The following is a 27,627-nucleotide window of genomic DNA, read 5'->3' on the forward strand; positions in this document are numbered from 1 at the left end:
ATCCTCCTTCCTCAGCCTCCCAAAGTACAGGTGTGAGCCACCATGTCCAGCCCGAGTATTTATTTATTTATTTATTTTTGAGACGGAGTCTCACTCTGTTGCCCAGGTTGGAATGCAGTGGCACAGTCCCGGCTCGCTGCAACCTCAACTCCCCAGGTTCAAGTGATTCTCCTTCCTCAGCCTCCTGAGTAGCTGGGACTACAGGCACACACCACCACGCCTGGCTAATTTTTGTTTTTTTTAGTAGAGATGGAGTTTCACCATGTTGGCCAGGCTGGTCTCAAACTCCTTATCTCAAGTGATTCACCCGTCTCGGCCTCCCAAAGTGCTGGGATTACAAGAGTGAGCCACTGCACCTGGCCCCAGGAGTATTTTAAATCAGAAAGGTCTATAGGTATGTTTCAAGTTAAAAAACTTCCCGAGGTTGGCAACCTAAAAGCTAGAAGAGACTTGAAACCATTTAAAACTCAAATCAAATTATCTGAAAGAATTTATGAATATGACAAGATAATTTACTGAGCTACTCAAGAAGAAAATGCTCTAGAATGGAGAAACAAATATTAGGTTTAAAAAAAAAAACACCAAAAAAGATATGAATATAAAATGGCTGAAAATACACTGATGTGTCCCAATTTGTCAGAGTATCTTTTGTTATTTCTAGTAGCAAAGCTTATTGCTAAATGACACAGATCATTTTCCACTAGGGAAAGGGCAATCAGTAGAATTAAAAAGATTCCCCAAAATGCAAGATACAATATTAAATGTCTGTAGCTTTAAAAGAGATTAATAAATGCATATCGGAGTTATCTTCTCCCTATTATTATGAGAGAGAACTACAAAAAGATGCTGGGTACTCATGGAGGAAAATGTAACACAAATCTAAGAATGGAAGCAAGAGACACTTTTGAAATGTCATCAAACAGTGCCAATGAATATTATTTCTGCTAAAGAACAGCAGGAGAGAGAACGTTTTATTCAAAAATATCTAAGGATATAAAAATTACGTTTAAATGGGATGTGTCAGCAACATCAAAAAATTTTAATGAAAAACAGAAAAGGAGCTGCTTGGAGTAAAAGCATTCTATTTTTATTCTGGGAATAAAAGTGTTATGTTATTTCCTATATATTCTTATAACTGATTACTTAGACATTTAAACTTGATTCTCAATGCTAAAATGAGACAAGCCAAGCAAACAAAGATTTAACAATGTATTGAGAGTTTTTATTTTACTTTGTTACAACTAGCCAAGATTATTAATAATGCGACATATCTTTCAGCCTTTCTTTGTTCCTCACCTTTCTCTTAAGTGAATAAAGGAGGCATGTGTGGTCCAAAGTGGAGGGAGGGGCTGGGCGCGGCAGTTCAGGCCTACAATCCTAGCACTTTGGGAAGCCAACGTAGGCAGATCACCTGAGGTCAAGAGTTCGAGACCAGCCTGGGCAACATGGTGAAACCTAGTCTCTACTAAAAATACAAAAATCAGCCAGGCATAGTGGTGCATGCCGGTAATCCCAGCTACTCGGGAGGGCTGAAGCAGAAGAATCACTTGAACTCGGGAGGCAGAGGTTGCAGTAAGCCGAGGTCGTGCCACTGCACTCCAGCCTGGGCAATAGAGTGAGACTCTGCTGCCAAAAAAAAAAAAAGAAAGGAAAGGAAAGGAAAAAGGAAAAAGGAAGGAAAGGAAGACCAAAGTGGAGGAAGGGGAAAGATGATAATGGATTACATAGTCTTCTTTGAAATTTAATCCAAATACTGACACCCACTCTCCTCTTTCCTATCAAATTTGTCTACCAGCTTTGGGAATATCCCTTATATTCCTCAGTAGCTTCAAGAACTTCACCTTTTCTCTCCAACTGTGTCATCCTTGACAGCTTCAACATCCCTGTTCATGAAAAAATTTTTAATTAAAAAAAATTTTTATGGGTACATGGTAGGTATACATATTTATGGGACATATGAGATATTTTGATACAGGCATATAATGTGTAATAATCCCATCAGGGTAAATGGTTCGTGACTTTTTTTTTTTTTTTTTTTTTTGAGACAGAGTTTCACTCTTGTTGCCCAGACTGGAGTACACTGGCACAAACTCGGCTCACTGCAACCTCCACCTCCCGGTTCAAGCGATTCTCCTGTCTCAGTCTCCCGAGTAGCTGGGATTACAGGTGCCCACCACCATACCAAGCTAATTTTTGTATTTTTAGTAGAGACTGGGTTTCACCACGTTGGCCAGGATGGTCTTGAACTCCTGACTTCAGGTGATCCACCTGCCTTGGCCTCCCAAAGCGCTGGGATTACAGATGTAAGCCACTGCACCTGGCCAGTTCAGGACTTTTTGACAGGCTGATCTCACATTTTTTCAGCTGTATTGACTTCTTACCATCCACCTTCCTGGAATATCATATCTGCTCAACCTCCAAGATTTTTAATTTAAATGCCCATTCCTAGCCATAACCTCTTGTTTTGTCATTTTTCCCATTCTACTGAACCTGGTATTTGTTCTCAGAGTAATTTGAATTTAGTCATCCCACAACCAGTAGGACTGAGGTTAAAGCTGCAGATTTTAGGGTCAAACTGCCTAGGTTTAAACTGACGCTGTCCTTCACTAGCTGAGTGGCCAGAGACAGATTACTTAATTCCTCTTTGCCCTAACTTTTTTTTTGGGGGGGGGGAAGGGGACGGAGTCTCGCTCTGTCGCCCGGGCTGGAATGCAGCCGTGCGATCTCCACTCACTGCAAGCTCCCCCCCTCCGGTTCACGCCATTCTCCTGCCTCAGCCTCCCGAGTAGCTGGGACTACAGGCGCCCGCCACCTCCCCCGGCTAATTTTTTGTATTTTTTAGTAGAGACGGGGTTTTACAGTGTTAGCCAGGATGGTCTCGATCTCTGACCTCGTGATCTGCACGTCTCGGCCTCCCAAAGTGCTGGGATTACAGGCGTGAGACACCGAGCCCGGCCTGCCCTAACTTTCTCGCAGACTTCCTGTGAAGGTTGAAAGAGATAATTTATATAAACCTAATACATTTAAGTACTTGATAAATGTTAGCCAGTTAGTGTCTATTCCATTTAGATTTATTTCTCCTCCATGTAGCCTGGTTGCTATGTTCATCCTGGCTCTCTCCCATGCCAGGTGGTACAAGACAGGGTTTCACCATGTTGGCCATTGTTCATGGTTTTCATCCCAGCTCCTGGATTGTGTCATACCTTGATTTCTTCCTGAATCTAATTGCACTCTAACTGTAAATCATCAGGGACACTCAGGAATTTATTATTATTATTATCTTTTTTTGTTTGTTTTTGAGACAGAGTTTCACTCTTGTCCCCCAGGCTGGCATGCAGTGGTGCAACCTCTGCCTCCTGGGTACAAGCGATTCTCTTGCCTCAGCCTCCCAAGTAGCTGGGATTACAGGTGCGTGCCACCATGCCCAGCTAATTTTTTTGTTTGTTTGTTTGTTTGTATTTTTAAGTAGAGACAGGGTTTCATCATGTTGGCCAGTCTGGCTCGAACTCCTGACCTTAAGTGATCTGTCAACCTCAGCCTCTCAAAATGCTGGGATTACAGGCATGAGCCACTGCATCTGGCCAGGAATTTTTTGAATAATTAATCTCTCTTTGGCTCCTTATTTCATTCCCCACAACAGTATTCTAAACCGGCCGGGCGCGGTGGCTCAAGCCTGTAATCCCAGCACTCTGGGAGGCCGAGACCATCCTGGCTAACACGGTGAAACCCCGTCTCTACTAAAAAGTACAAAAAACTAGCCGGGCGAGGTGGCGGGCGCCTGTAGTCCCAGCTACTCGGGAGGCTGAGGCAGGAGAATGGCGTAAACCCAGGAGGCAGAGCTTGCAGTGAGCTGAGATCCGGCCACTGCACTCCAGCCTGGGCGACAGAGCGAGACTCTGTCTCAAAAAAAAATAGTATTCTAAACCACACCTGCTTTCCTCAAGTACTCATCTTTTGCTGCCTGATTTTTGTTTTTTGAGATGGAGTCTTGCTCTATTGCCCAGACTGGAGTGCAGTGGCACAATCTTGGCTCACTGCAACCTGTGCCTCCCAGGTTCAAGAGATTCTCCTGCCTCAGCCTCCCGAGTAACTGGGATTACAGGTGCCTGCCACAACTCCCGGCTAATTTTTATTTTTAGTAGAGACGAGGTTTCATCATGTTGGCCAGGCTGGTCTCGAACTCCTGACCTCATGTGATCTGCCTGCCTCAGCCTCGGAAAGTGCTGGAATTAAAGGCATGAGCCACCATGCCCTGCCTGCCTGAAATATTTTTTTGACAGAACTTTGTCTCCTACTTCACTGAGAAGATAGAGGTTACCTTGCTAGCAGAGAATGCGTCTCCTGTACTCTTGTGTCTTCCCACGTAGAAGGAACATTTCTCAGTGGATAGATCACAGGAGTTCACAAGATCAGTCTGGGCAACATGACGAAACCCCATATTTACAAAAACTAATAATAATAATAATTAGCCAGGCATGGTTGGATGTGCCCTATAGTCCCAGCTACTTGGGAGTCTGAGGTGGGAGAATCACTCGAGCCTGGCCAATGAATGTAATTCTTGGCCTCTGTGCCTCTGTAGTCACTCTGCGTTAGCAGAAGTGGAGTGATTCGCTTGATTGGTAAATTTGGTAGAATAAACCAACATTTTCTAATTAACCTTCAGATTATTCACGTAGTCTGGACTTATTTGCTGTCTTCCTGGCCATAAGGTGCACGTGAGGTAACCTCTGTCACTGCCAGGCAAGGGAAACCTGCAGTTTGGAAAGGAAGTATAGCTCTGAAATCTGAAGACCTCCAATTGGATGAATGTTGAGGAATATTTAGAAATCAAAACCAAAACTCGGAACTTAGAGAAGCTGTATAATTTTAGAGGTGTGAGTGGACTTTAGTGTGTAGGCAGAATGTTTTGAGCTTGGCAGTTGCATGGTCTTTGAATAGCTGCAGTCTAGGAAAGAGGCATTAAGCCTCAGAGCACATGGTAGTCTAACCATAGGGAGGGACTGGAGTTTATGGTGGCTTGGTCCACAGGTGAGTGAGGCGAAACTGCGATTGCAAAATTACGACAGTAAGAGAATTTCTAACATAGCTGACTCCATGCTGCTTCTGACCTCCGAGGTGTCCTTGGTCATTCCTGGGCATACGCCAAACTAGCTTTGGGAGGAATTTAGTTTACAGTTTAACCTTAAAGCAAGGATGACAGTAGCCCTTCCCAAAACTAAAGCACCTTTGTTTTTTTTGTTTGTTTGTTTTTGTTTTTTGAGTCAGAGTCTCACTCTGTCACCCAGGCTGAAGTGCAGTGGAGCAATCTCAGCTCAATGCAACCTCCACCTCCCAGGTTCAAACGATTCTCCTGCCTCAGCCTCCCGAGTACCTGGGATTACAGGCGCACACCACCACACCCAACTAATTTTTGTACTTTTAGTAGAGACAGGGTTTACCCCATGTTGGCCAGGATGGTCTCGAACGACTGACCTCAGGTGATCCGCCCACCTCAGCCTCCCAAAGTGCTGGGATTACAGGTGTGAGCCACCACGCCCAGTCAACCTTTGGAAACCTAGTGAAAAACCATGAAAGGCAGGGCGTGGTGGCTCACGCCTGTAATCCCAGCACTTTGGAGGCCGAGGTGGGCGGATCACTTGAGGTCAGTAGTTCGAGACCATCCTGGCCAATATGGTGAAACCCCGTCTCTACTAAAAATACAAAAAATTAGCCAAGCGTGGTGGCACATGCCTGTAGTCCCAGCTACTCAGGAGGCTGAGGCAGGAGAATCACTTGAACCCGGGAGGTGGAGGTTGTAGTGAGCTAAGATTGCGCCACTGCACTCCAGCCTGGTAACAGAGCGAGACTCCGTCTCAAAAAAAAAAAAAAAAAAAAAAAAGAAGAAAAACCATAAAATTAGAGTTATGGGAGGGGCCTGAACTCTGCTAAAACGTAGGCATAGTTTCTTTTCTTTTTCTTTTCTTTTCTTTCTTTTTTTTTTTTTTTGAGACCGAGTCTCTCTATTGTCCAGGCTGGAGTGCAGTGGTGCAATCTCGGCTCACTGCAACCTCCACCTCCTGCGTTCCACCTCCACGGTTCAAGTGATTCTCCTGCCTCAGCCTCCCGAGTAGCTGGGATTACAGGCACATGCCACCATGCCTGGCTAATTTTTGTATTTTCAGTAGAGATGGGGTTTCTCCATATTGGCAAGACTGGTCTTAAACACCTGATCTCAAGTGACCCACCCACCTCAGTCTCCCAAGTGATGGGATTACAGGCGTGAGTCACCGCACCTGTCCACATATAGGCATAGTTTCTATAATCCCTTACTGCTTAGGAGTCATGTGCCAGAAGTCACAAGATTTGTGGCTTCCCCAATTGCACCTATAGATAACATCTCCTATAGATTGTAGACCCTAAGACTGATCTTCTGAGCTGTTTTTCAGACTGACCCCACCTGGACTCCTGACTCTTGACTCAACTCATCCTGTGTCCCCACCCAGAGGTGGGCTCAGTACAGGAGTACCTGTTTCCACACCCTTAGATTGTATCCCCAAGCAATCTGCAGCACCCATTCCCTAGACCCCTGCCCACCAAACTATCCTTGAAAAAACCTAACCTCTGAGCTTTCAAGGAGACTGATTAGAATAACTCCATCTCCTGTATGGCCAGTCTTGGGTCGATGAAACTCTGTCTACTGCTTTAGCATGGTCTCCTTGAATTGGTTTTGTCTGCGCAGCCGGCAGGAAGAAACTGTTGGGCGATTACGTGAGTATTTTTACAAAAGTAGGATCTCAGCAAAGGATCGGAGACCACAAGATTCTCAGCTTAGACACATTACTTGTGAATGGTCTCTGCATCCTGTGGAAGGTGAGGCCAAACAGGCGAACACTGTGCACCCACAAAGGCTAGACGGTGGCAAGATTACATCCTTTTAGGTATTTGTTGCTTGTACACTACAAGCCAAATTCAAGATGACCTTTAGAAAACAAAAGTTCTAACTTGCAATTGTTAGTATCTTTCAAGGTAAAGGACAAAATTTCTTTTGTTTATTTTATTTTATTTTTTATAGAGATGGGGTCTGACTATGTTCCCAGGCCGGTCTCAAACTCCTTGGCTCAAGCAATCCTCCTGTCTCTGCCCCTCAAAGTGCTGAGATTATAGACATGAGCCACCACACCTGGCAAGACAAAATTAAGGAACTAAACTTCAGTGTTCTTGGCTTGTTCACAGACTCAGAAATAGAAAATAACTTAAGCATTACTGTCAACTTGGTGGTTGTTGCTGGGTGTGCAGGAATCTTCTGTGCCCCATGGGAATGACACCACCTTTGCAAAATTATGACTGAGAAAGTGAAAGAGACCTGACTTAACCCACTCCATCTTGCTTCTAACCTCTAAACTGTCCTTGTTCATTCCTGAACGCAGGCTGAACTCACTTCAGGAGAAACTCAGTTTATAGTTTAAAACAAAGATGATAACAGCCCTTTCCCGGAAGCAGACCTCCTTCTTGCCTGGGGACTAGATTGCCTTTGTAGGAATAACATGAGCTACAAGATTAAAAATCACGGTTTAGGAGTCATGCAGCTGGAGGCTACAAGATTCTGACCATCCCTAAACTGCTCCTCAGATGAGTGCTTGAGATATTTTGTTGACCCTGCACTTGATGGATCAGCTAGCACCACCCAGATCAATTAACTGGCTCATTGGATCTCGTGGCCCCCACCCAGGAACTGACTCAGCGCAAGAAGACAGCTTCGACTTCCTATGATTTCATCCCTGACCAGTCAGCACTCCTGGCTCACTGGCTTCCCCCCACCCACCAAATTGTCCTTAAACACTCTGCTCCACGAATCCGGAGACTTACTTGAGTAATAATAAAACTCAGGTCTCCCGCACAGCCGGCTCTGGGTGAACTACTCTTTCCGTATTGCAATTCCCCTGTCCTGATGAATCGCCTCTGTCTAGGCAGCAGGCAAGGTGAACCCACTGGGCAGTTATAGGAACATGCCTGAGAAGTTTACAAAATTAAAAAGAAGAGGAAACATAGTGTCTCGTGGAGCGTTTGGCAAAAGTATTGATCCTTGCTAGAGGGTAAAGTCCTAGAGGGACAGACCTTAGAAACATGAGCAGCAGTTTCAGAATCTGCTGATAACTATTTTCCAGTGAAACAAATGCAAGGACAAGATGAAAATACCGATGTATGTTAGTCTCTGCACACTAGGAATAGAGGGAAACTTCCTTAACTTGATTAAAAAAAAACATCCACAGGCTGGGCCTGGTGGCTCGGGCCTGTAATCCCAGCACTTTGGGAGGCCAAGGCGGAAGGATCACTGGAGCTCAGCGATTCAAAACCTGTTGTCTGGGCAACATGGCAAAACCTCATCTCTACAAAAATTACAAAAAGTAGCCAGGCATGGCAGCAGTCCCAGCTACTTGGGAGGCTGAAGTGGGAGGATAACTGGAGCCTGGGAGGTTGAGGCTGCAGTTGAGCTGTGAGCATGCCACTGCACTTCAGCCTGGGTGACAGAGGAAGACCCTCTCTCAAAAAAAAAAAAAAAAAAATCCAGAAAAAATCTACAGGTGGTATCATACTTAATGGTGAAAAAAACTAGAACTTTTCCTGCTACGATCAGTAATGATGTCTCCTCTAAACACTCCTTTTCAACATCATTTTGGAAGACCTACCTAATGCCATAAGACAAGAAAGGGAAACAAAAGGTTGGAAAAAAGAAATAAAACTGTCTTTGTTCATGGATGACATGATGGTCTATGTAGAACATCTGAAAGCATAAATTTAAAAAAACTTCTAGAACTAATAAGTGATTCTAGCAAGGTTACAGGGTACAGAGTTAACCCACAAAAGTCAATTGCTTTCCTATATACCAGCAGTGAACTAGTAGAATTTGACATTAGAATCAATACCATTTATATTATCATCCCCCAAATTGGAATACTGATGTATAAATTCAACAAAATATGTACAAGATATATATAAGAATAACTGCAAAACTCTAATGAAAGAAATCTAAGAACTGGGGGGTGGTAGGGAGGATGAAGAGGAGTTGGTTAATGTTTACAAAAATACAGATAGAGGAAATAAGCTCTAGTATTTGATAGTATGTTAGGGAAATTATGGTTAACAACACTTTATTGTGTGTTTCAAACTAGTTAAAGAGAAGAATTGTTATGTTTCCAACGCAAAGAAAAGATCAGTTTTTGAGGTGATTGATATGCCAATAACCCTGACTTGATCATTCCACACATTGTATACATGTATCACATATGACATATGGCCAGGTGCGGTGGCTTATACCTATAATCCCAGCAATTTGGGAGGACGAGACAGGAGGATTGCTTGAACCCAAGACCTTGAGACCAACCTGGACAACATAGTTAGACTCTATCTCTTAAAAAAAAAAAAAAACTGACATATACCCCCAAAATATGTACAACTATGTTACATAAATTAAAACTTTTTTTAAAAGGCAAAAGTAGGAGACAGTGTGGCAGGCCTCCTCCTCTGGAATCTGAAGAAGCCCTCACAGATTTTATTTCTTTATTTTATTTTGTTTTATTTATGTTTTTGAGACAGAGTCTCGCTCTGTTGCCCAGGCTGGAGTGCAGTGGCATGATCTCAGCTTACTGCAGCCTCCATCTCCGGGGTTCAAGGGATTCTCCTGCATCAGTCTCCTGAGTAGCTGGGATTACAGGCATGTGCCATCACATAGGGCTAATTTTTGTATTTTTAGTAGAGACGGGGTTTCACTATGTTGATCAGGCTGGTCTCGAACTCCTGACCTCGTGACCTGCCCGCCTCAGCCTCCCGAAGTGCTGGGATTACAGGCATGAGCCACCACTCCTGGCCACCCTCACAGATTTTAATTCCCACTCTAGATTCTGTATCTAGATCACCATGGCAACTGGACAGAAGTTGATGAGAGCTGTTAGAGTTTTTGAATTTGGTAGACCAGAAGTCCTGAAACAGCAGTCAGATATTGCAGTACTGATTCCGAAAGACCATCAAGTTCTAATCAAGGTCTAAGCATGTGGTGTCGACCCCACGGAGACATTCATTCACTCTGGTACTTACAGTAGAAAACCGCCCTTACCCCATACTCCTGGCTCAGATGTGGCTGGGATGATAGAAGCTGTTAGAGATAAAGCATCTGCTTTCAAGAAAGGTGACAGAGTTTTCACTAGCAGCGCGATCTCTGGGGACTATGCAGAGTACAATCTTGCAGCAGACTACAGTTTACAAACTGCCTGAAAAACTGGACTTTGAACAAGGAGCTGCCATGAGTATTCTATATTTTAGTGCTTATCGAGCTCTGATCCACAGTGCCTGTGTGGAAGCTGGAGGGTGTTCTGGTTCACGGGGCGACCGGAGAAGTTGGATTAACAGCATGCCAAATTACTAGAGCTTATGGCTTAAAGGTTTTGGGCACTGCTGATACTGAGGAAGGACAAAAGGTGGTTTTGCAAAATGGAATCCATTAAGTGTTCAATCACAGAGAAATTAATTATACTGATAAAATTAAGAAATATGTTGGTGAGAAAGGAATTGATATAATTATTGAAATGTTAGCTAATGTAAATCTTAGTAAAGATTTGAGTCTTCTGTCACATAGAAGATGAGTGATAGTTGTTGGCAACAGAGTACTACTGAAATAAACCCACGGGACACCATGGCAAAGGAGTCGGGTATAATTGGAGTTACTCTCTTTTCCTCAACCAAGGAGGAATTTCAGCAATATGCAGCCGCCCTTCAAGCTGGAATGGAAATTGGTTGGTTGAAACCTGTAATAGGTTCTCAATATCCACTGGAGAAGGTGGCCCAGGCTCTAGAAACTACCATTCATGGCAGTGGGGCTACTGGAAAACGATTATTCTCTTATGATGATTAATTATTTCATGGATTTCTTATGTAATTAGAGGTATTGTCTTTCTCCCAGTTGTACTTACCCTATCTTTTCTTTAATTAACATTCAATTCAGTGAGTTTCTTATGTGAAAAAATGAGATTTTTCTTTAGAGAGCAGAGGCAGAAGAGTAACATCATATAGCTAGCAATATTTTTTATGCCATCTGTCTTAAATCTAGGAGTCATCATAGTAGCAAATATCATGTTAGTGGTCATTTGGCATGAGGGTGCATTCCAGTAATTCTTAATTGTTACTTGATTAATTCCATACCTTTGATTAAAACATGCTAGTTCAAAATAAGACTGCTCAGTTTCCAAGTGTTTTCAAGCCTACTTACCTTTATAAAGGTTCTCTAGTCTCTAATTAGCCATGACTGTATTAGACATTGAACATTTTCTAGACTAAAAACCTCTATTCTAAACTAATCTCATCTGGATCTCTAAGTACCTTTTTTTTTTTTTGAGAGATTCTCGCTCTGTCACCCAGGCTGGAGTGGCCTATCTTGATTGCGGCTCACTGCAACCTCTGCCTCCCAGGTTCAAGTGATTCTCCTGCCTCAGCCTCCTGAGTAGCTGGGATTACGGGTGCCCACCACCACACCTGGCTAATTTTTGTATTTTTAGTAGAGATGGGGTTTCGCCATGTTGACCAGGCTGGTTTCGAACTCCTGACCTCAGGTGATCCACCCACCTCAGCCTCCTAAAGTGCTGGGATTGCAGGCGTGACCCACCATGCCTGGCCCTATAAGTCTTTTATAAAAGCAAGAATAAATAATGTCCATGACAATTTATTAGTTTTCTAAGTATTTTCCCAAATATTACAATATTCACTTCATTACTGGTTGGCTGCCAATGACCCCATATGTTCTGTGAGAACAGGAGCTTTATCTCTTTATCTTTCATATAATACGTAGTCTCCAAATAGGTAATACTTCTCAATTCATTATATTTTCAGAGTAGATTTAGAGTTACCTGTTTGTGTGGTGAGCGTCATATGTTTTTGTTGAAATTAATAAGCTCACAAATTTGATAAATTAGGAATGATATGCATCTGTCTCATAACATAATTATGTGTAATAAAAATCTATAGAAAATTACAAACAACAACAACAACAAGCGGCCGGGTGGTGTGGCTCACGCCTGAAATCCCAGCACTTTGGGAGGCCAAGGAGGGTGGATCACCTGAGGTCAGGAGTTGGAGACCAGCCTGTCCAACATGGTGAAACCCCATCTCTGCAAAAATTACAAAAATTAGCCGGGCATGATGGTGCACACCTGTAGTCCCAGCTACTCAGGACGCTGAGGCAGCAGAATCATTTGAACCTGAGAGGCGGAGGTTGCAGTGAGCCAAGATCACGCCACTGCACTGCAGCCTGGGCCATAGAGTGAGACACTGTGTCAGAAAAAAAAAAAAAAAAAAGGCCAAGGTGGGAGGATTGCTTGAAGCCAGGAGTTCATGACCAGCCTGGGCAAAAAAATGAGACATCCATCCGTACAAAAAACAAATCAGCCAGGTATAATGGCAGGCACCTGTCGTGCACTACTCGGGAGACTGAGACTGAGGCTGGAGGACCGTTTGAGCCCAAGAGATCAAGGCTGCAGTGAGCTGTTTTCACCCCACTGCACTAGCCTGGGTGACAAAGTAAGACCCTGTTTGGGAAAACAAAAAGTAAATACATAAACAAATCTAAGGCCGGGCGCGGTGGCTCAAGCCTGTAATCCCAGCACTTTGGGAGGCCGAGACGGGCGGATCACGAGGTCAGGAGATTGAGACCATCCTGGCTAAACAGTGAAACCCCGTCTCTACTAAAAAATACAAAAAACTAGCTGGGCGAGGTGGCGGGCGCCTGTAGTCCCAGCTACTCGGGAGGCTGAGGCAGGAGAATGGCGGGAACCCGGGAGGCGGAGCTTGCAGTGAGCTGAGATCCGGCCACAGCACTCCAGCCTGGGCGACAGAGCGAGACTCCGCCTAAAAAAAAAAAAAAAAAAAAAAAAAAAATCTAAGAAGAATTAAATAAATAGAGAGATATACTGACTGGGCACAGTGGTTCACACTTGTAATCTCAGCACTTTGGAGGACCAAAGCAGGAGGATCACTTGAGCCCAGAAGTTCAAACCCAGAAGTTCTGGGCAGCATAGTAAGACGCAATCTCTACAAAAAATTAAAAAATTAGCTGGACATGGTGGTGCATGCCTGTAGTCCCAGCTACTTAGAAAGCTCAGGTGGGAGGAACACTTGATCCCGGGAAGTTGAGCCTGCCGTGAGCTGTGATCAAGCCACTGCACTGCAGCCTGGGTGACAGAGTGAGATGAAGTCTCATCGTGCCCGGCCTATATATTTTTTAAAGACAGATACACCATGTTTATGATTAGGAAAACTCAAAATTCTCAGGAGGTCAGTTCTTTCCAACTTGATCTATAGATTTAATGCAATTCCAATCAAAATTCTAGCAAGTTATTTGGTGAATGTCAACCAACCAATTCTAAAGTTTATATGGAGAGGCAAAAGACCCAGGATAGCCAACATAACATTGAAGGAGAAGGACAAGGTCAGAGGACTGACACTACCTGATTTCAAGAGTTTACTGTAAAGCTACAGTGATAAAGATGTATGAATGTGTCAAATGAATAAATGAATTGATTAATGGAACAGAAAAGAGAACCATAGGCCTTCAGGCTGGGGGTGGTGGCTGACACCTGTAATCCCAGCACTTTGGGAGGCTGAGGCGGGTGGATCACCTGAGGTCAGGATATTGAGACCAGCCTGGCCAACATGGCGAAACCTGTCTCTACTAAAAATACAAAAATTAGCCAGGTGTGGTGGCACACGCCTGTACTCCCACCTACTTGGGAGGCACAGGCAGGAAGATCGCTTGAACCTGGGAGGTGGAGGTTGCAGTGAGCCGAGATTGCGCCCCTACACTCCAGCATGGAAAACAGAATAAGACTCCGTCTCAAAACAAAACAAAAAAAGTAGACCTTCATAAATAGAGTCAACTGATCTTTGGCAAAGCAACAAAGACAATACAATGGAGAAAATACAGTCTTTTCAACAAATGGTGTTAGAGTAACTGGATATACACACACACATGCACACACAAATCTAGATATAGACATTACACCCTTCACAAAAATTTACTCGAAATGTATCATAGACCTAAATGTAAAATGCAAAATGATAAAACTATAAAACAATATTGAAGAAAATCTAAATGACCTTAAATTTAAGGCTTTTTTTTTTTTTTAAGGCTAACTCTTCAGATACAAAACCAGAGAGACACTATACAGAGAGTGAGAAGACAAGCCACACACTGGAGAAAATACTTGCAAAAGACATGTGTGATAAAAAGACTGTTAGACTGTTATCCAAAATATACAAAGAGCTCTTTTCTTTCTTGCTTTTTTTTTTTTTTGAAACAGAGTCTCGCTGTATTGCCGAGGTTGGAGTGCAGTGGTGTGATCTCGGCTCACTGCAACCTCTGCCTCCCAGGTTCAAATGATTCCCCTGCCTCAGCCTCCCACATGCAGCCGGGACAATGAACTCTTAAAGCGCAATATTAAGAAAATGAAAAATCTGCTTTAAAAAAACGGGTAAACTGGCCGGGCGCGGTGGCTCACGCCTGTAATCCCAGCACTTTGGGAGGCTGAGACGGGCCAATCACGAGGTCAGGAGATAGAGACCATCCTGGCTAACATGGTGAAAACCCGTCTCTACTAAAAATACCAAAAAATTAGCCAGGCATGGTGGCGGGTGTGTGTAGTCCCAGCTACTTGGGAGGCTGAGGCAGGAGGATGGTATGAACCTGGGAAGTGGAGCTTGCAGTAAGCCAAGATCGTGCCACTGCACTCCAGCCTGTTGACAGAGCGAGACTCTGTCTTTAAAAAAAAAAAAAGACTAAACTATCTGAATAGACACCTCACCAAAGAAGATACACAGATGACAGGTAAGCATATGAAAAGATGCTCAACAGAATATGTCAGTAGGGAATTGCAAATTAAAATGATGAGGTAGGCCAGGTGCAGTGGCTCACACCTGTAATTCCAGCACTTTGGGAGGCCAAGGTGGGCAGATCACCTGAGGTCCGGAGTTCAAGACCAGCCAGGCCAACATGGTGAAACCCCATCTCTACTAAAAATGCAAAAAACATTAGCCGAGCATAGTGGCACGTGTCTGTGTTCCCAGCTGCTTGGGAGGCTGAATCAGGAGAATCGTTTCAACCTGGGAGGCAGAGCTAGGCGTGAGCAGAGATTGCGCCATTGCTCTCCAGCCTGGGTGACAGAGCGAGACTCCATCTCAAAATAACAACAAAAAACAATGAGGTACCACTACATACCTATGAGAATGGCCAAAACCCTAAACACCAACAACAATAAATGCTGGTGAGGAGCTAGATCAACAGAAACTCTCATTGTTGCTAGTGGGAATGCAAAATGGCGTAGGCACTTTGGAAGATGGTTTGACAGTTTTTCATAAAATTATACGTACGCTTATCATACAACCCAGTAATCACATTTGATATCAGTATTTACCCAAATGAGTTGAAACATGTTCACGCAAAACCCTACACATAGATGTTAATAGCAGTTTTATTCATAATTGCCAAAACTAGGGGAAAAAACCAAGATACCCTTCAATTGGTAAATGGATATATAAACTGTGGTACATCCAGACAACTGAACATTATTCAGTGTTAAAAAGAAGTGAGCTCTGGGTCGGGCATGGTGGCTCATGCCTGTAATCCCAGTACTTTGGGAGGCCAAGGTGGGCAGATCGCCAGAAGTCCGGAGTTCAAGACAAGCCTGACCAACATGGAGAAACCCCATCTATACTAAAAATACAAAAATTGCCAGGTGTGGTGGTGGATGTCCGTAATCCCACCTACTTGGGAGGCTGAGGCAGGAGAATTGCTTGAACCCGGGAGGCGGAGGTTGTGGTGAGCCAAGATTGCGCCATTGCACCCCAACCTGGGCAACAAGAGTGAAACTCCATCTCAATATATAAATACATAAATAAATAAATGAGCTCAGCTGGGCACAGTGGCTCACACCTGTAATCCCACCACTCTGGGAGGCTGAGGCAGGAGGATCACTTGAGGCCAGGAGTTCGAGACCAGCCTGGCCAACATGGTGAGACCCTGTCCTTATTAAAAATAAAAAAAATTAGCCGGGCATGGTGGTGCTCACTTATAATCCCAGCTACTTGGGAGGCTGAGGCAGGAGAATTGTTTAAACCCAGGAAACGGAGGTTGCAGTGAGCCAAGATTGTGCCACTGCACTCCAGCCTGGGCAACAGAGAGACACTCCGTCTCAAAAAAAAAAAAAAAAAATAGCTATCAAGTAATGAAAAGACATAGAGGAAATGTAAATACATACTACTAAGTGAAAGATGACAATCAGAAAAGACTACATACTGTATGACTCCTACTGTATAACATTCTGGAAAAGTCTAAACTGTAGAGACAGTAAAAAGATCAGTGGTTGCCAGGTGTTAAGGAAGGGTAGGAATGAATAGGCAGGACATGGAGGATATTTAGAACAGTGAAATTTTTCCTATGATACTATAATAGTGGATACATATTATCATACATTTGTCAAAACCCATAGAACGTACACCACCAATGGTGAACCCTAATGTAAACCATGACTTTGGGTGATAATGATGGGTCAATGTAGATTGATTAATAGTAACAAATGTATGACTGTTGTGGGGTATGTGGATAGTGGAAGAGGTTGTGCATGTGTGGAGACAGGGATATATGGGAACCCTCTGTACTTTTCACTCAATTTTTCTGTGAACCTAAAACAGCTCCAAACAATTAAGTCTATTGAAAACAACAGCAACAACCAAGCTATAGCAGGAGGAAGATTTCCTTGGCCTAACAGAGGGTATTTTCAGAAGTCAGATACTTGGGCCTTACCCCAAATCTACTGAATCATTTCTGCAGGAATGGGACATAGAAGCAAGTATTTTTGGCTAGACACAGTGGCTCACTCTTGTAATCTCAGCACTTTGGGAGGCCAAGGCGGGTGGATCACCTGAGGTGAGGAGTTCGAGAACAACCAAGCCAACGTGGTGAAACCCCATCTCTACTAAAAATACAAAAATCAGCTGGGTGTGGTGGCATGCGCCTGTAATCCCAGCTACTTGGGAGGCTGAGGCAGGAGAATCACTTGAACCCAGAAGGCAGAGGTTGCAGTGAGGTGAGATTGCGCCACTACACTCCAACCTGGGCGACAAGAGCAAATCTCTGTCTCAAAAATAAAGAAGTTTTTTTTTTTTTTTTTTTTTTTTTTTTAGACGGAGTCTCGCTCTGTCGCCCAGGCTGGAGTGCACTGGTGCAATCTTGGCTTACTGCAAGATCTGCCTCCTGGGTTCATGCCATTCTCCTGGCTCAGCTCCCCGAGTAGCTGGGACTACAGTGCCCACCACCAGGCCCCGGATTTTTTGTATTTTTAGTAGAGACGGGGTTTCACTGTGGTCTTGATCTCCTGACCTCATGATCCACCCGCCTTGGCCTCCCAAAGTGCTGGGATTACAAGCGTGAGCCATCGCACTCGGCCAAAAAAGTATTTTTAAATTTGTTATTGTTTTTTCAGAGATGAGGTCTCACTATGTTCAGGCTGAGGTGCAGTGGCTATTCACAGGCACCAAACGTGTGTACTGCAGCTTCAAACACCCAGACTCAAGCATTCCTCCCACCTTAGCCTCTCAGGTAGCTAGGACTACTATGGTAGTGTGTGCCACCATGTCCAGCTAATTCTTAAATTTTCTATAGAAACAGAGGTCTCACTATGTTGTCCAGGCTGGTATTGAAGTCTTGACCTCAATTAATTCTCCTGCCTCAGCCTCCCAAAGTGCTGAAATTTTAGGCACAAGGCACCACACTCAGCCGAGGAATCAATAATTTTAATAACAGCCGGGCGCGGTGGCTCAAGCCTGTAATCCCAGCACTTTGGGAGGCCGAGATGGGCGGATCACGAGGTCAGGAGATCGAGACCATCCTGGCTAACACATTGAAACCCCGTCTCTACTAAAAAAAAATACAAAAAACTAGCCGGGCGACGTGGCGGGCGCCTGTAGTCCCAGCTACTCGGGAGGCTGAGGCAGGAGAATGTCGTAAACCCGGGAGGTGGAGCTTGCAGTGAGCTGAGATCCGGCCACTGCACTCCAGACTGGGCGACAGAGCCAGACTCCATCTCAAAAAAAAAAAAAAAATTTTAATAAGCATCCAGGAGATTCTTTTCATCCTACTAGTTTGGGGAACACTGGTTTAAGCTATGCTATAGTTGAAAGCAGTCACAGCAGCCTGTGGCCACTAAAATTGTCAGCTCACATGATATTTCACAGCAGCTTTAGTGGACAAAACTCACTCTAAATGTACCACTGAAGGGGAAAGAACTTGGAGCTCAAAGGCAAGGTTGCCCTTCCGTATCCCCTTTGAAGTTAGAAGACCATATGACATGGTTTGGCCAAAGGAATGTGAATGGAAGATGTGTTCTACTTCTGGGCAGAAATTTTCAGAGCCAGGGCACATCTTACCACGTTCCCTTGCCCCTGCTGGGGTTATCATGAAAAACACCTGTTGCAATTCCAACTTCTGGTTCCTTAAATGAATGTAGTGTGATCAGAACCCTGTCACTTCTCAACTAATGTGTAGTATGAGTGAAAAAATAACTTGTTGTTTCAGGTCTCTAAAATCACAGCATAACCCAGCCTATCCTGACTGACACAGGCTTCAAACTCTATTACTTTCTAAATGAAAAGGAAAAGCTTCCCCCTTAGAAATGGAAAATTCAAAGTGCCAAATTCAACATCTTGTAATTAAGTTTATGTTCACAGATCATGGATTCCAGAAACCTCACATCAGATCAACTACCTTGGCAAAGCTAAAACTCAGAATTTCTCTTCCTCACACCTCTGACATCAGCCTCTGAGCTGGTACTTGACAACACCAATTAATGGGTTCTGGGGACATACTTTTTCTTGGAATAACTACACAAGTGTCTGGGGAATAGCTTTTTCTAAATTTGATGGGTGTGGGGACAAAACTATAATAATTTGGGGTGTTATTTACTTTTTTGAACTCCTAAAAAGCTTAATGAGAGACTTGATAGTAAATTAATATAATTTTTGTCCAAGTTGCAACAGCTTAAAAAAAAAAAAAATCCCAACCCTATTTAAGGCTTAAGAACCCCTCTAATTAAGATTGGGTAAAATACAGAGATGATGAATTCTGAACATTAATTTCTTTGAAGTTTAAATCTCAAGGGCAAGTGGATTTGACTTCAGACACTGATTCCTTTGGACTTAATTTGCATGGGGTTTTCATCTGTGCACTTTAATTTTCCCTGGGAATTTGATCATGGGAGAGAGGGTCTCTTGTGTTTACTGTATTTTATTATTAAAGTATTTTAATGGTGCCAGGCAGTCTCATTGCAAGCTCTCTGAAATGTGAGATTGGACAATGCTACTGAAAATGAGTGTTATGGAAAATAGACCAGGAGATTAATTTTCACATTTGAAGTTTCTTTAATTAATGTATTATTTGTGGTGGTTATAAAATAGGGCCTGTTTTATGTCTTGTTCTGGCAGCATCTCTCCTATGCAGGGCTTCATCCTGGAAGGGTGCTTAGGTTGGTTTTGAGCACTGACCCAAAGGGCCTAGAACATTCTAGCACCATCCAATCTTCCCACAATTCCCTTGGGTTCACCTGCAAAATGGAACTCATGAAGTTCCTCTCTGATTTGGCTGCTATCCTCAGATGGGCCCTCTAAGATTTCATACACCAAGTGGGACTCCTTCCTTCCCAGGCATGTTTTGCTAACTTGGCTTTCGGCTTTGTTTTATTTAGCTCCCTCTGCCTCCTCCCATCTGTGAATCTTGTTGCTCTCATGATATCTCCCTGTATGTATATATTTGAGGGCTCATAAACTTGCTATTGATGTTGTTCGCAGGTTTTAGGTTTTGCCATCCAAGTTACTCTATTTGTGTTTGTGGCAAGTTTTGGGGCTATTAAAAAACTGTGCCACTGCCCACGGCCCAGAATTCCTTTTACTTTTTTTCTTAATTCCTTTGTGTAGCAGAGATAATTATATCCTCCCACATCCTTTTTTATATTTCCTTTACACTTCCCTACCCTTCCCCAACAATTAAGCATGGCCATGTGACAAGTTCTCACTAATGAAACACGTGTTGAAGTAACAGGTGTCACTTCAGAACGGTGGCCATGGGATCCCTCCCATGACTCTAGTCTCTTCCCCTTCAGTCATGAACAGAGAGCCCAAAGAATGAAACAGCCTGAATTCGTGAATCTCAGCATGGAGGGCAGCAGTCTATATTTGAATTTGCATTAGCAGGGAGATTTTTTTCTTTTCTTTTTTTTTAAACTCCATCCCACGGGATGGAGTACAGTGGTGCAACTTCGGCTCACTGCAACCTCTGCCTCCCAGGCTCAAGCCATCCTCCATCCTCAGCCTCTCAAGTAACTGCGACTACAGGTGGAAGCCACCATGCCCGGCTATTTTTTGTATTTTTAGTAGTGGTGGGGAGTCTCCCTATGTTGCCCAGGCTGGTCTTAAACTCCTGGGCTCAAACGATCTATCCCCCTCAGCCTCCCAAAGTGCTGGGATTACAGGTATGAGCCACTGCGCCCAGCTGGAAATAAACTTTTATGCGTTAAGTCACTAATATTTTGGGGCTGTTGCCATAGCATAAATCCAGACTACCCAGACACTTTCCCACCTAATTCATTTATTAATCATCCCCTTTCCCTTTTTCTCTTAATATGCTCAAGTATCTCCCATCCAGACAAAACCCTTCCTCTGATCCTACAGTTCCTTAAGTTATCATATAGATTTCTTCTCATACACTGATCCATTTCAGGGAGGAAAAGTCTGTATCGGCTACTTCCACATCCTCACCACCCACTCACTCTTTAATTCCTGGGGATATGGGCTTCCGCTTTCTTCATTCTTCACAATCTATTTTCTTTAAGATTACCAGTGACCTACTACTTGCCAAATCATGCTCAAGTATGCTTGACCTCTCTTCTAAGGCCCCAAATTCTGGTCAAGTGGTTTTAAATCCTTTTATGATCACAGACCCCTTGAAAATCAGATAAAAGAGACGGATCCTGTTCCTAGAAAAAATGCACCTACACATGTATACAAGGTTTTCTTATACATTTCAAAGAGTTTTTGATCAGCAAACGCCACCAAAGTCTATTCATAAACAGCCTCAATAGGTCTGTATTTGTGTAAAGAATTCTGCCCTAGTCTTCACTAAGAAAGAAACAGAAGAGGAAGAGGGTCATTCATTTCCATAAAACAATCACATGGAGTATTTTTTCATTTCCCAGTATATTTTCCTATATCACCCTGATGTTTTAACTCACTCTATTTTATTTTTTGCAATTCTATAGTGGCTTCTTAATCTATTCTCCTTCTATCTCTTCATTCAATCCCGGAGTAGTTGCTAAGCTATAAACACTGCGTTCCTATTACACCAAAGGAAATGACATAGAGCTGAAAAAGAGATATGTTCACATTAAAACTTGAGTACTGAAAGAAGGAAAAATATGGCCGGGCATGGTGGCTCATACCTGTAATCTCAGCACTTTGGGAGGCCGAGGCGAGTGGATCACCTGAGGTCAGGAGTTCAAGACCAGCCTGACAAACCCTGTTTCTACTAAAAATACAAAAATTAGCTATGCTTGGTGGTGCACGCCTGTAGTCCCAGCTATTTAGGAGATTGAGGCATGAGAATCACTTAAAGTCGGAAGGCAGAGGTTGTCGTGAGCTGAGATTGTACCATTGCACTCCAGCCTGGGCAACAGAACAAAACTCCATCTCAACTAATAACAATAATAATAATAATTTTAAAAAGAAGGAAAAATATGATCAAGGAGGAGACATATTGATACGCTTCTGAGAAAGGGTCAATACTATACTATACTATACTACAGTATACCTACTATGCTTTCTACAGGAGAGTAAATGTCAACTGTTCCTTCAAAGACAGGTTTGGTTTTGATAGGTAGATAGAAGAGAGAATGGTTTGTCAAATGGGGTAAAAGGTATTACGTGAGCAACAAGAGATCTGTAAATATAAATGAATGTTGGGAAGATAATGAATAGGTTCCACACGTGTTGACCACAGAGGACACCAAGTTATATAAAAACAGAATGGTAGGTTGGGGCTAGTCTTTTGTCAGCCTTGAGTATCAGGCTAAATAGTCTGGGCTTTATTTTATAGATAATAGGGAGACACAATTTGTTTGAGCAAAAGACTGACAAGGTAAAAATTATCTTTTAGAAAGATTAATCTGCTAAAAGTATTTAATACAGAGATGAGGGAATGGTCAAAAGAAGAAGAATTAAGAGACAGTGCAAGAGTCAGTGCTCTGTACTTGTGAAGCATAGATCTGAAATGTGTGAGGAGAGCAATATTAGCAAAAGGGGCACAGCTGATGTAGCAGGCATGAAAGTACATTGCTTGGATCTCCTTTTAGCTGAAAGAGTGCACTTAGCTAATGGCCATCAGCTGCAGCACCTTTGGAATCTACCACAACAAGCTGAGGTTATGATCCTCCCAGGCAGCCCATACCAGTGGTGGATCATGGCAGCGTTAACAGGACCAGTTCTACCCAGTGCAAAACTTCTCTTAACAGGCAATCTTTGCATCTCCCCATTAAGTAGGCTGAGACTTTGCTCAATATATATCAAAGTCTGAGGCTCTCCCGGCCCAGTCCTCTTTACTCCCCTCTTTCCTTTCACAGGTATCAGATCAGCATCCAGATTTGAAGCCTTTCTTTACCCAATCCTCCATCCTCCTTTTTTATCTCTCATAGGTGTACATCCCCACCACCATCCCAGTCCCTACACCTCTTGCACTTTCAGCTTTATTTCAGTGTCTGCTCCCTGAAGGACCCAAAACTACACAACTCTAAGTAGAAAAGCTGGATGTATCTATCAAGGAATCTTATTCTCCTAGAACCAACTATGCCTAGAATAGCCCTTTGTACATTGTGAGTCTTTTTTTTGGGTTGGGGGGACAGTTTCACTCTTGTTGCCCAGGCTGGAGTGCAGTGGCGCAATCTAGGCTGACTGCTATCTCCACCTCCCAGGTTCAAGCAATTCTTCCGCCTTAGCCTCTCAAGTAGCTGGGATGACCAGCGCACGCCACCACACCCGGCTAATTTTTTTTTTTTTTTTTTTTAGTAGAGACGGGGTTTCACCGTGTTGGCCAGATTGGTCTCAAACTCCTGACTTCAGGTGATCTGCCCGCCTCAGCTTCCCAAAGGGCTGGGATTACAGGCGTGTGCCACCATGCTGAGCCCATTGTGGGTCTTAAATAAATGTTAAATATAAAAACGCTTTGGAAATATGTGGGAAGTTATACCCTACAAAAATTACACAAGTAAAAAATTAATAGCGTTGAGGTCAGGCGAGCTGGCTTACGCTTGTAATTTTAGCACTTTGGGAGGCCGAGGCAGACAGATCACTTGAGGTCAGGAGTTTGAGACCAGCCTGGCCAACATGATGAAACCTTGTCTCTACTAAAAATACAAAAATTAGCTGGAAATTGCTGGAACCCAGGAGGCAGAGTTTGCAGTGAGCTGAGATCGTGCCAGTGCACTCCAGCCTGGGCAACAGAAAAAGACTCTGCCTCAAAAATAAATAAATAATAGCATTGAATGAATTGTATCTAGAATTAAAGAACATATTTTAAGTTTAATTACTTCATGCACTAGTAAATAAAGAAATGTGATGATTTGAGAAAAATGCATTGAGAAAAACACCAAGGTCACTGTAGATATGGATGTTTTATACATGCTGAAATCTTTATCTGATTTAACTTGAGATTAAAGAAGAGACTAAAGTAGCTATTTGGACATTTCTCCATTTAGAGGAACCGATTTTTTTCCAAACAGAATAGCTTCATCTCACAACTGAAAGTAATAATGAGATAGATAGGCGGGACAGAGCAGTTCTCTGAGACAAGAGCTGCAGCTGGAGTTTAGCAACTATGAGAGACAGAATATGCACTAAAGATATGTCCTTCAGATAACAAAGATTCTTAAATTTCTTTTGAGTATTCTTTATGCCTTGTTTTCATGAGACACTGATGCCAAAAATAGAAAGACACTCTTGTCATGGCAGTGTTGAAAACATATAGATAAAGAGCTGTCACATAGTATACCAACTCAAATTCAGAATATAACGGAAACGCTACATGACAGACCATCTAACACTATCAGCCAAACATAACCACTCTTCCTGTTTTGTTTGATGGGGGAAGTTATAATGTAATGCCAGAGGTATATTTTGTGTGTGTGTGTTAGGCTGTGGAAGCTGGTTGACTGGCTTTTGGTCACTGAGTTTCAGATGTTCAGTTCTAGAATAATTCAGAAATAAAATTGTTATCCTGTAGTAGTTTTCAGCTATTAAGAACTATTTGGTTGAAGGTCTGATATCTTATTCCATTCTTAACTGCTACTCAACACAATATTTTCCTTTTGAAGTAGGTCTTGGTAGAGATTGAAGCATTTCAACGATACAATTTCGAATTATTGCCTCGCATCAATAAAATATTTAGAAAATAATTCCATAGTCCACCCCAGCATGCCCTCTTTCCTGCCAGTTTTTTGGTTTTTTTTTTTTGTTTTTTTTTTTTGAGTCTTGCTCTGTCGCCCAGGCTGGAGAGGAGTAGTGCAATCTTGGCTCACTGAAACCTCACTGCAACCTCCACCTCCTGGGTTCAAGTGATTGTCCTGCCTTTGCCTCCCGAGCAGCTGGGACCACAAGCACATGCCACCATGCCTGGCTAATATTTTGTATGATTTTTAGTAGAGACGGGGTTTCACCATGTTAGCCAGGATGCTCTCAATCTCTTGACCTCATGATCCACCTGCCTTGGCCTCCCAAAGTGCTGGGATTACAGGCGTGAACCACTGTGCCTGGCCTAGTTTCCTATATTATACATCCTCTTTCCCAAATTATTTTCTTTCTTACTCTACAAATTCTCAACTTTCTACTTTTTCCTCTGAACTTCCACGTCTTTTCCACAACCTTCTACTCTCAACTGAGGATGTTGCCTACTTCTCTGAGAAAATAGAGACTACCAGAAATAGCTTATCTTTTGATTCCCAAATCTCTTTTTTTTCTTCACTCTGTCACCCAGGCTGGAGTGCAGTGGCACAATCTTGGCTCACTGCAACCTCCGCCTCCCAGGTTCAACCGATTCTTGTGTACAAAACACTAGCACTTATTTTCCCCACTATATCTCATCTAGTTACCCCTCAGCCCCCTGAGGCACAAGACTGAGACTACAGATGCCCACCACCACACCCAGCTAATTTTTGTATTTTTAGTAGAGATGGGTTTTCGCCATGTTGGCTAGGTTGGTCTGGAACTCCTGATCTCAGGTGATCTGCCCACCAGAAGGCTGGGATTACAGGCGTGAGCCACCACGCCCAGCCTGATTCACAAATCTATTATTCAATCTGCACCTGTACTTTTTTTTCCTTCCTTCCAGTTTCAACAGTGGGAGTGTTCCTCCTCTCATCATTTCACTCCTGCCCTTTGAATTTAATCCTTCCTTCTCCACACCATCATCTCTTTCTTTCTAATAAATTCTGATTTCTGAAACCAAAGATGGGCTAGCATCTTTTATCTGAGAAAGCAAAACAAAACAAAAACCTTTTCTTGTCAACCTCTGTTGCCCATGCTGAAGTGCAGTGGCACCATCTTGGCTCACTGCAACCTCTGCCTTCTGGGTTTAAGTGATTCTCCTGCCTCAGCCTGCCAAGCATCTGGGACTACAAGAGTGCACCAACCACATCCGGCTAATTTTTGTATTTTGGGTAGAAATGGGGTTTCACCATGTTGATCAGGCTGGTCTCTAACTCCTTGGTTCAAGTAATCCCAGGCCTCGGCCTCCCAAAGAACTGGGATTACAGGTGTGAGTGAGCTACCATGGCCGACCATAAAATATTTTTTCTGATGTGTATTCTCTTTAAGCTACTTCTCTTTCTTTTACTTCCCCTCACTGGAAAACTTTTTTTTTTTTTTTTTTTTTTTTGAGACCGAGTTTAACTATGTCCCCCAGGCTGGAGTGCAGTGTTGTGGTCTCAGCTCACGGCAACCTCAGCCTCCTGGTTTCAAGTGGTTATCCTGCCTTAGCCTCCCTAGTAGCTGAGACTACAGGAACACGCTACTATGCCCAGCTAATTTTTGTATTTTTAGTAGAGATGGGGTTTCACCATGTTGGCCAGGTTGTTCTCAAACTCCTGACCTCAGGTGATCTGCCCACCTTGGCCTCCCAAAGTTCTGGGATTACAGGCGTGAGCCACCGTGCCCGGTCTCCAAAGTATTTCTCATCTCTGACTACTTCTCACTGTCTGCACTATTTCTACCCTGATACAAGCCATTGTCATCTCTCATTGAATTGCTGAAAAAGCCTCCTAATTAGTCACACTACTTTCATTCTTATCCCCATATAATCTATATTCCATTCAGAGTCAGGAGAGATCTTTTGAAAGCTTAAATCAATTTATATCATTTTCCTGATTAAAAACTTGTCTATAGGTTTCCGTTGCACTTAAATGTAAGTGCTTGTTTCACTAACTAGGTTAAAATTAAAAGTAAGTGCTTACTATGACACTGGTGAAAAGGAAGGAAGGAAGGGAGGGAGGGAGGGAGGGAAGAAGGAAAGAAGGAAGGGGAAGAAAAGAAGGAGGGAGGGAGGGAAGAAGGAAGGGGAAGAAAAGAAGGAGGGAGGGAGGGAATAAGGAAGGAAGGAAGGGGAAGAAAAGAAGGAGAGAGGGAGGGAAGAAGGGAGGAAGGAAGGAGGGAAAGAGGAGTAAGTGCTCTTACATTGTGAAAAAGCTTGGCTTGATCAAGAAATTGAAAGAAGCTGGGTGTGGTGTCATGTGCCTATAGTCTTAGCTACTTGAGAGGCTGAGGCAGGAGGATTGCTTGAAGCAAAGAGTGTGAGTCTGTAGACCCCTATGAGCCCACCTGTGAATAGCCACTACACTGCATCTTGTACACATAGTTAGCCTTTATCTCTAAATTTAAAAAAATAAATAAAAATAAAAAACTAAAAAAAATTGAAAGAAGGTCGGAGTGCCTGGAGCAGGGTGAATGAGGTAAAATCAATATATGAGATAAGATATGACCGGGCATGGTGGCTCACGCCTGTAACTCCAACACTTTGGGAGGCTGAGGTGGGCAGATCACCTGAGGTCGGGAGTTTGAGACCAGCCTGAGCAACATGGAGAAACCCCATCTCTGCTAAAAATACAAAATTAGCCGGGCATGGTGGCACATGCCTATAATCCCAGCTACTCAGGAAGCTGAAGCAGGAGAATCACTTGAACCTGGGAGGCGGAGATTGCGGTGAGCCCAGATCACACCATTATACTCCAGCCTGGGCAACAAGAGTGAAACTTCCTCTCAAAAAAAAAAAAGAGATGAGATATTAAAAGAGGAAGGGATCATCTCTTGCATAGCCTTGTGTTTGAGAATTTATTATACAAGTTTCTGCTAGCATACGGAAGCAAAATTCAGAATGACACAAAAGTGTTCCCTAGTGAACTGATCATTTATAAAATGATTCTCTACTCAAATATTTTTCTGTACAAAACACGAGCACTTATTTTCCCCACTATATCTCATCTAGTTACCCCTCAGCTGACATCGGTATTGACTTGAGTTTTGAGA

At 43.2% G+C, this 27,627-nt stretch overlaps 1 protein-coding gene and 1 pseudogene across 1 annotated transcript in view; one reads left to right on the forward strand and one right to left on the reverse strand.

Annotated features, from left to right (window-relative positions):
* ACYP2 (acylphosphatase 2) overlaps window positions 1-27,627 on the reverse strand; it is a 914,175-nt gene that overhangs the window by 297,151 nt on the left and 589,397 nt on the right. The gene's annotated exons all lie outside the window — the stretch shown is intronic.
* Window positions 9,895-10,845, forward strand: LOC126933712 (quinone oxidoreductase-like; annotated as a pseudogene).

The sequence above is a fragment of the Macaca thibetana genome, chromosome 13 (assembly GCF_024542745.1).
Source record: "Macaca thibetana thibetana isolate TM-01 chromosome 13, ASM2454274v1, whole genome shotgun sequence".
Lineage (NCBI taxonomy): Eukaryota > Metazoa > Chordata > Mammalia > Primates > Cercopithecidae > Macaca > Macaca thibetana.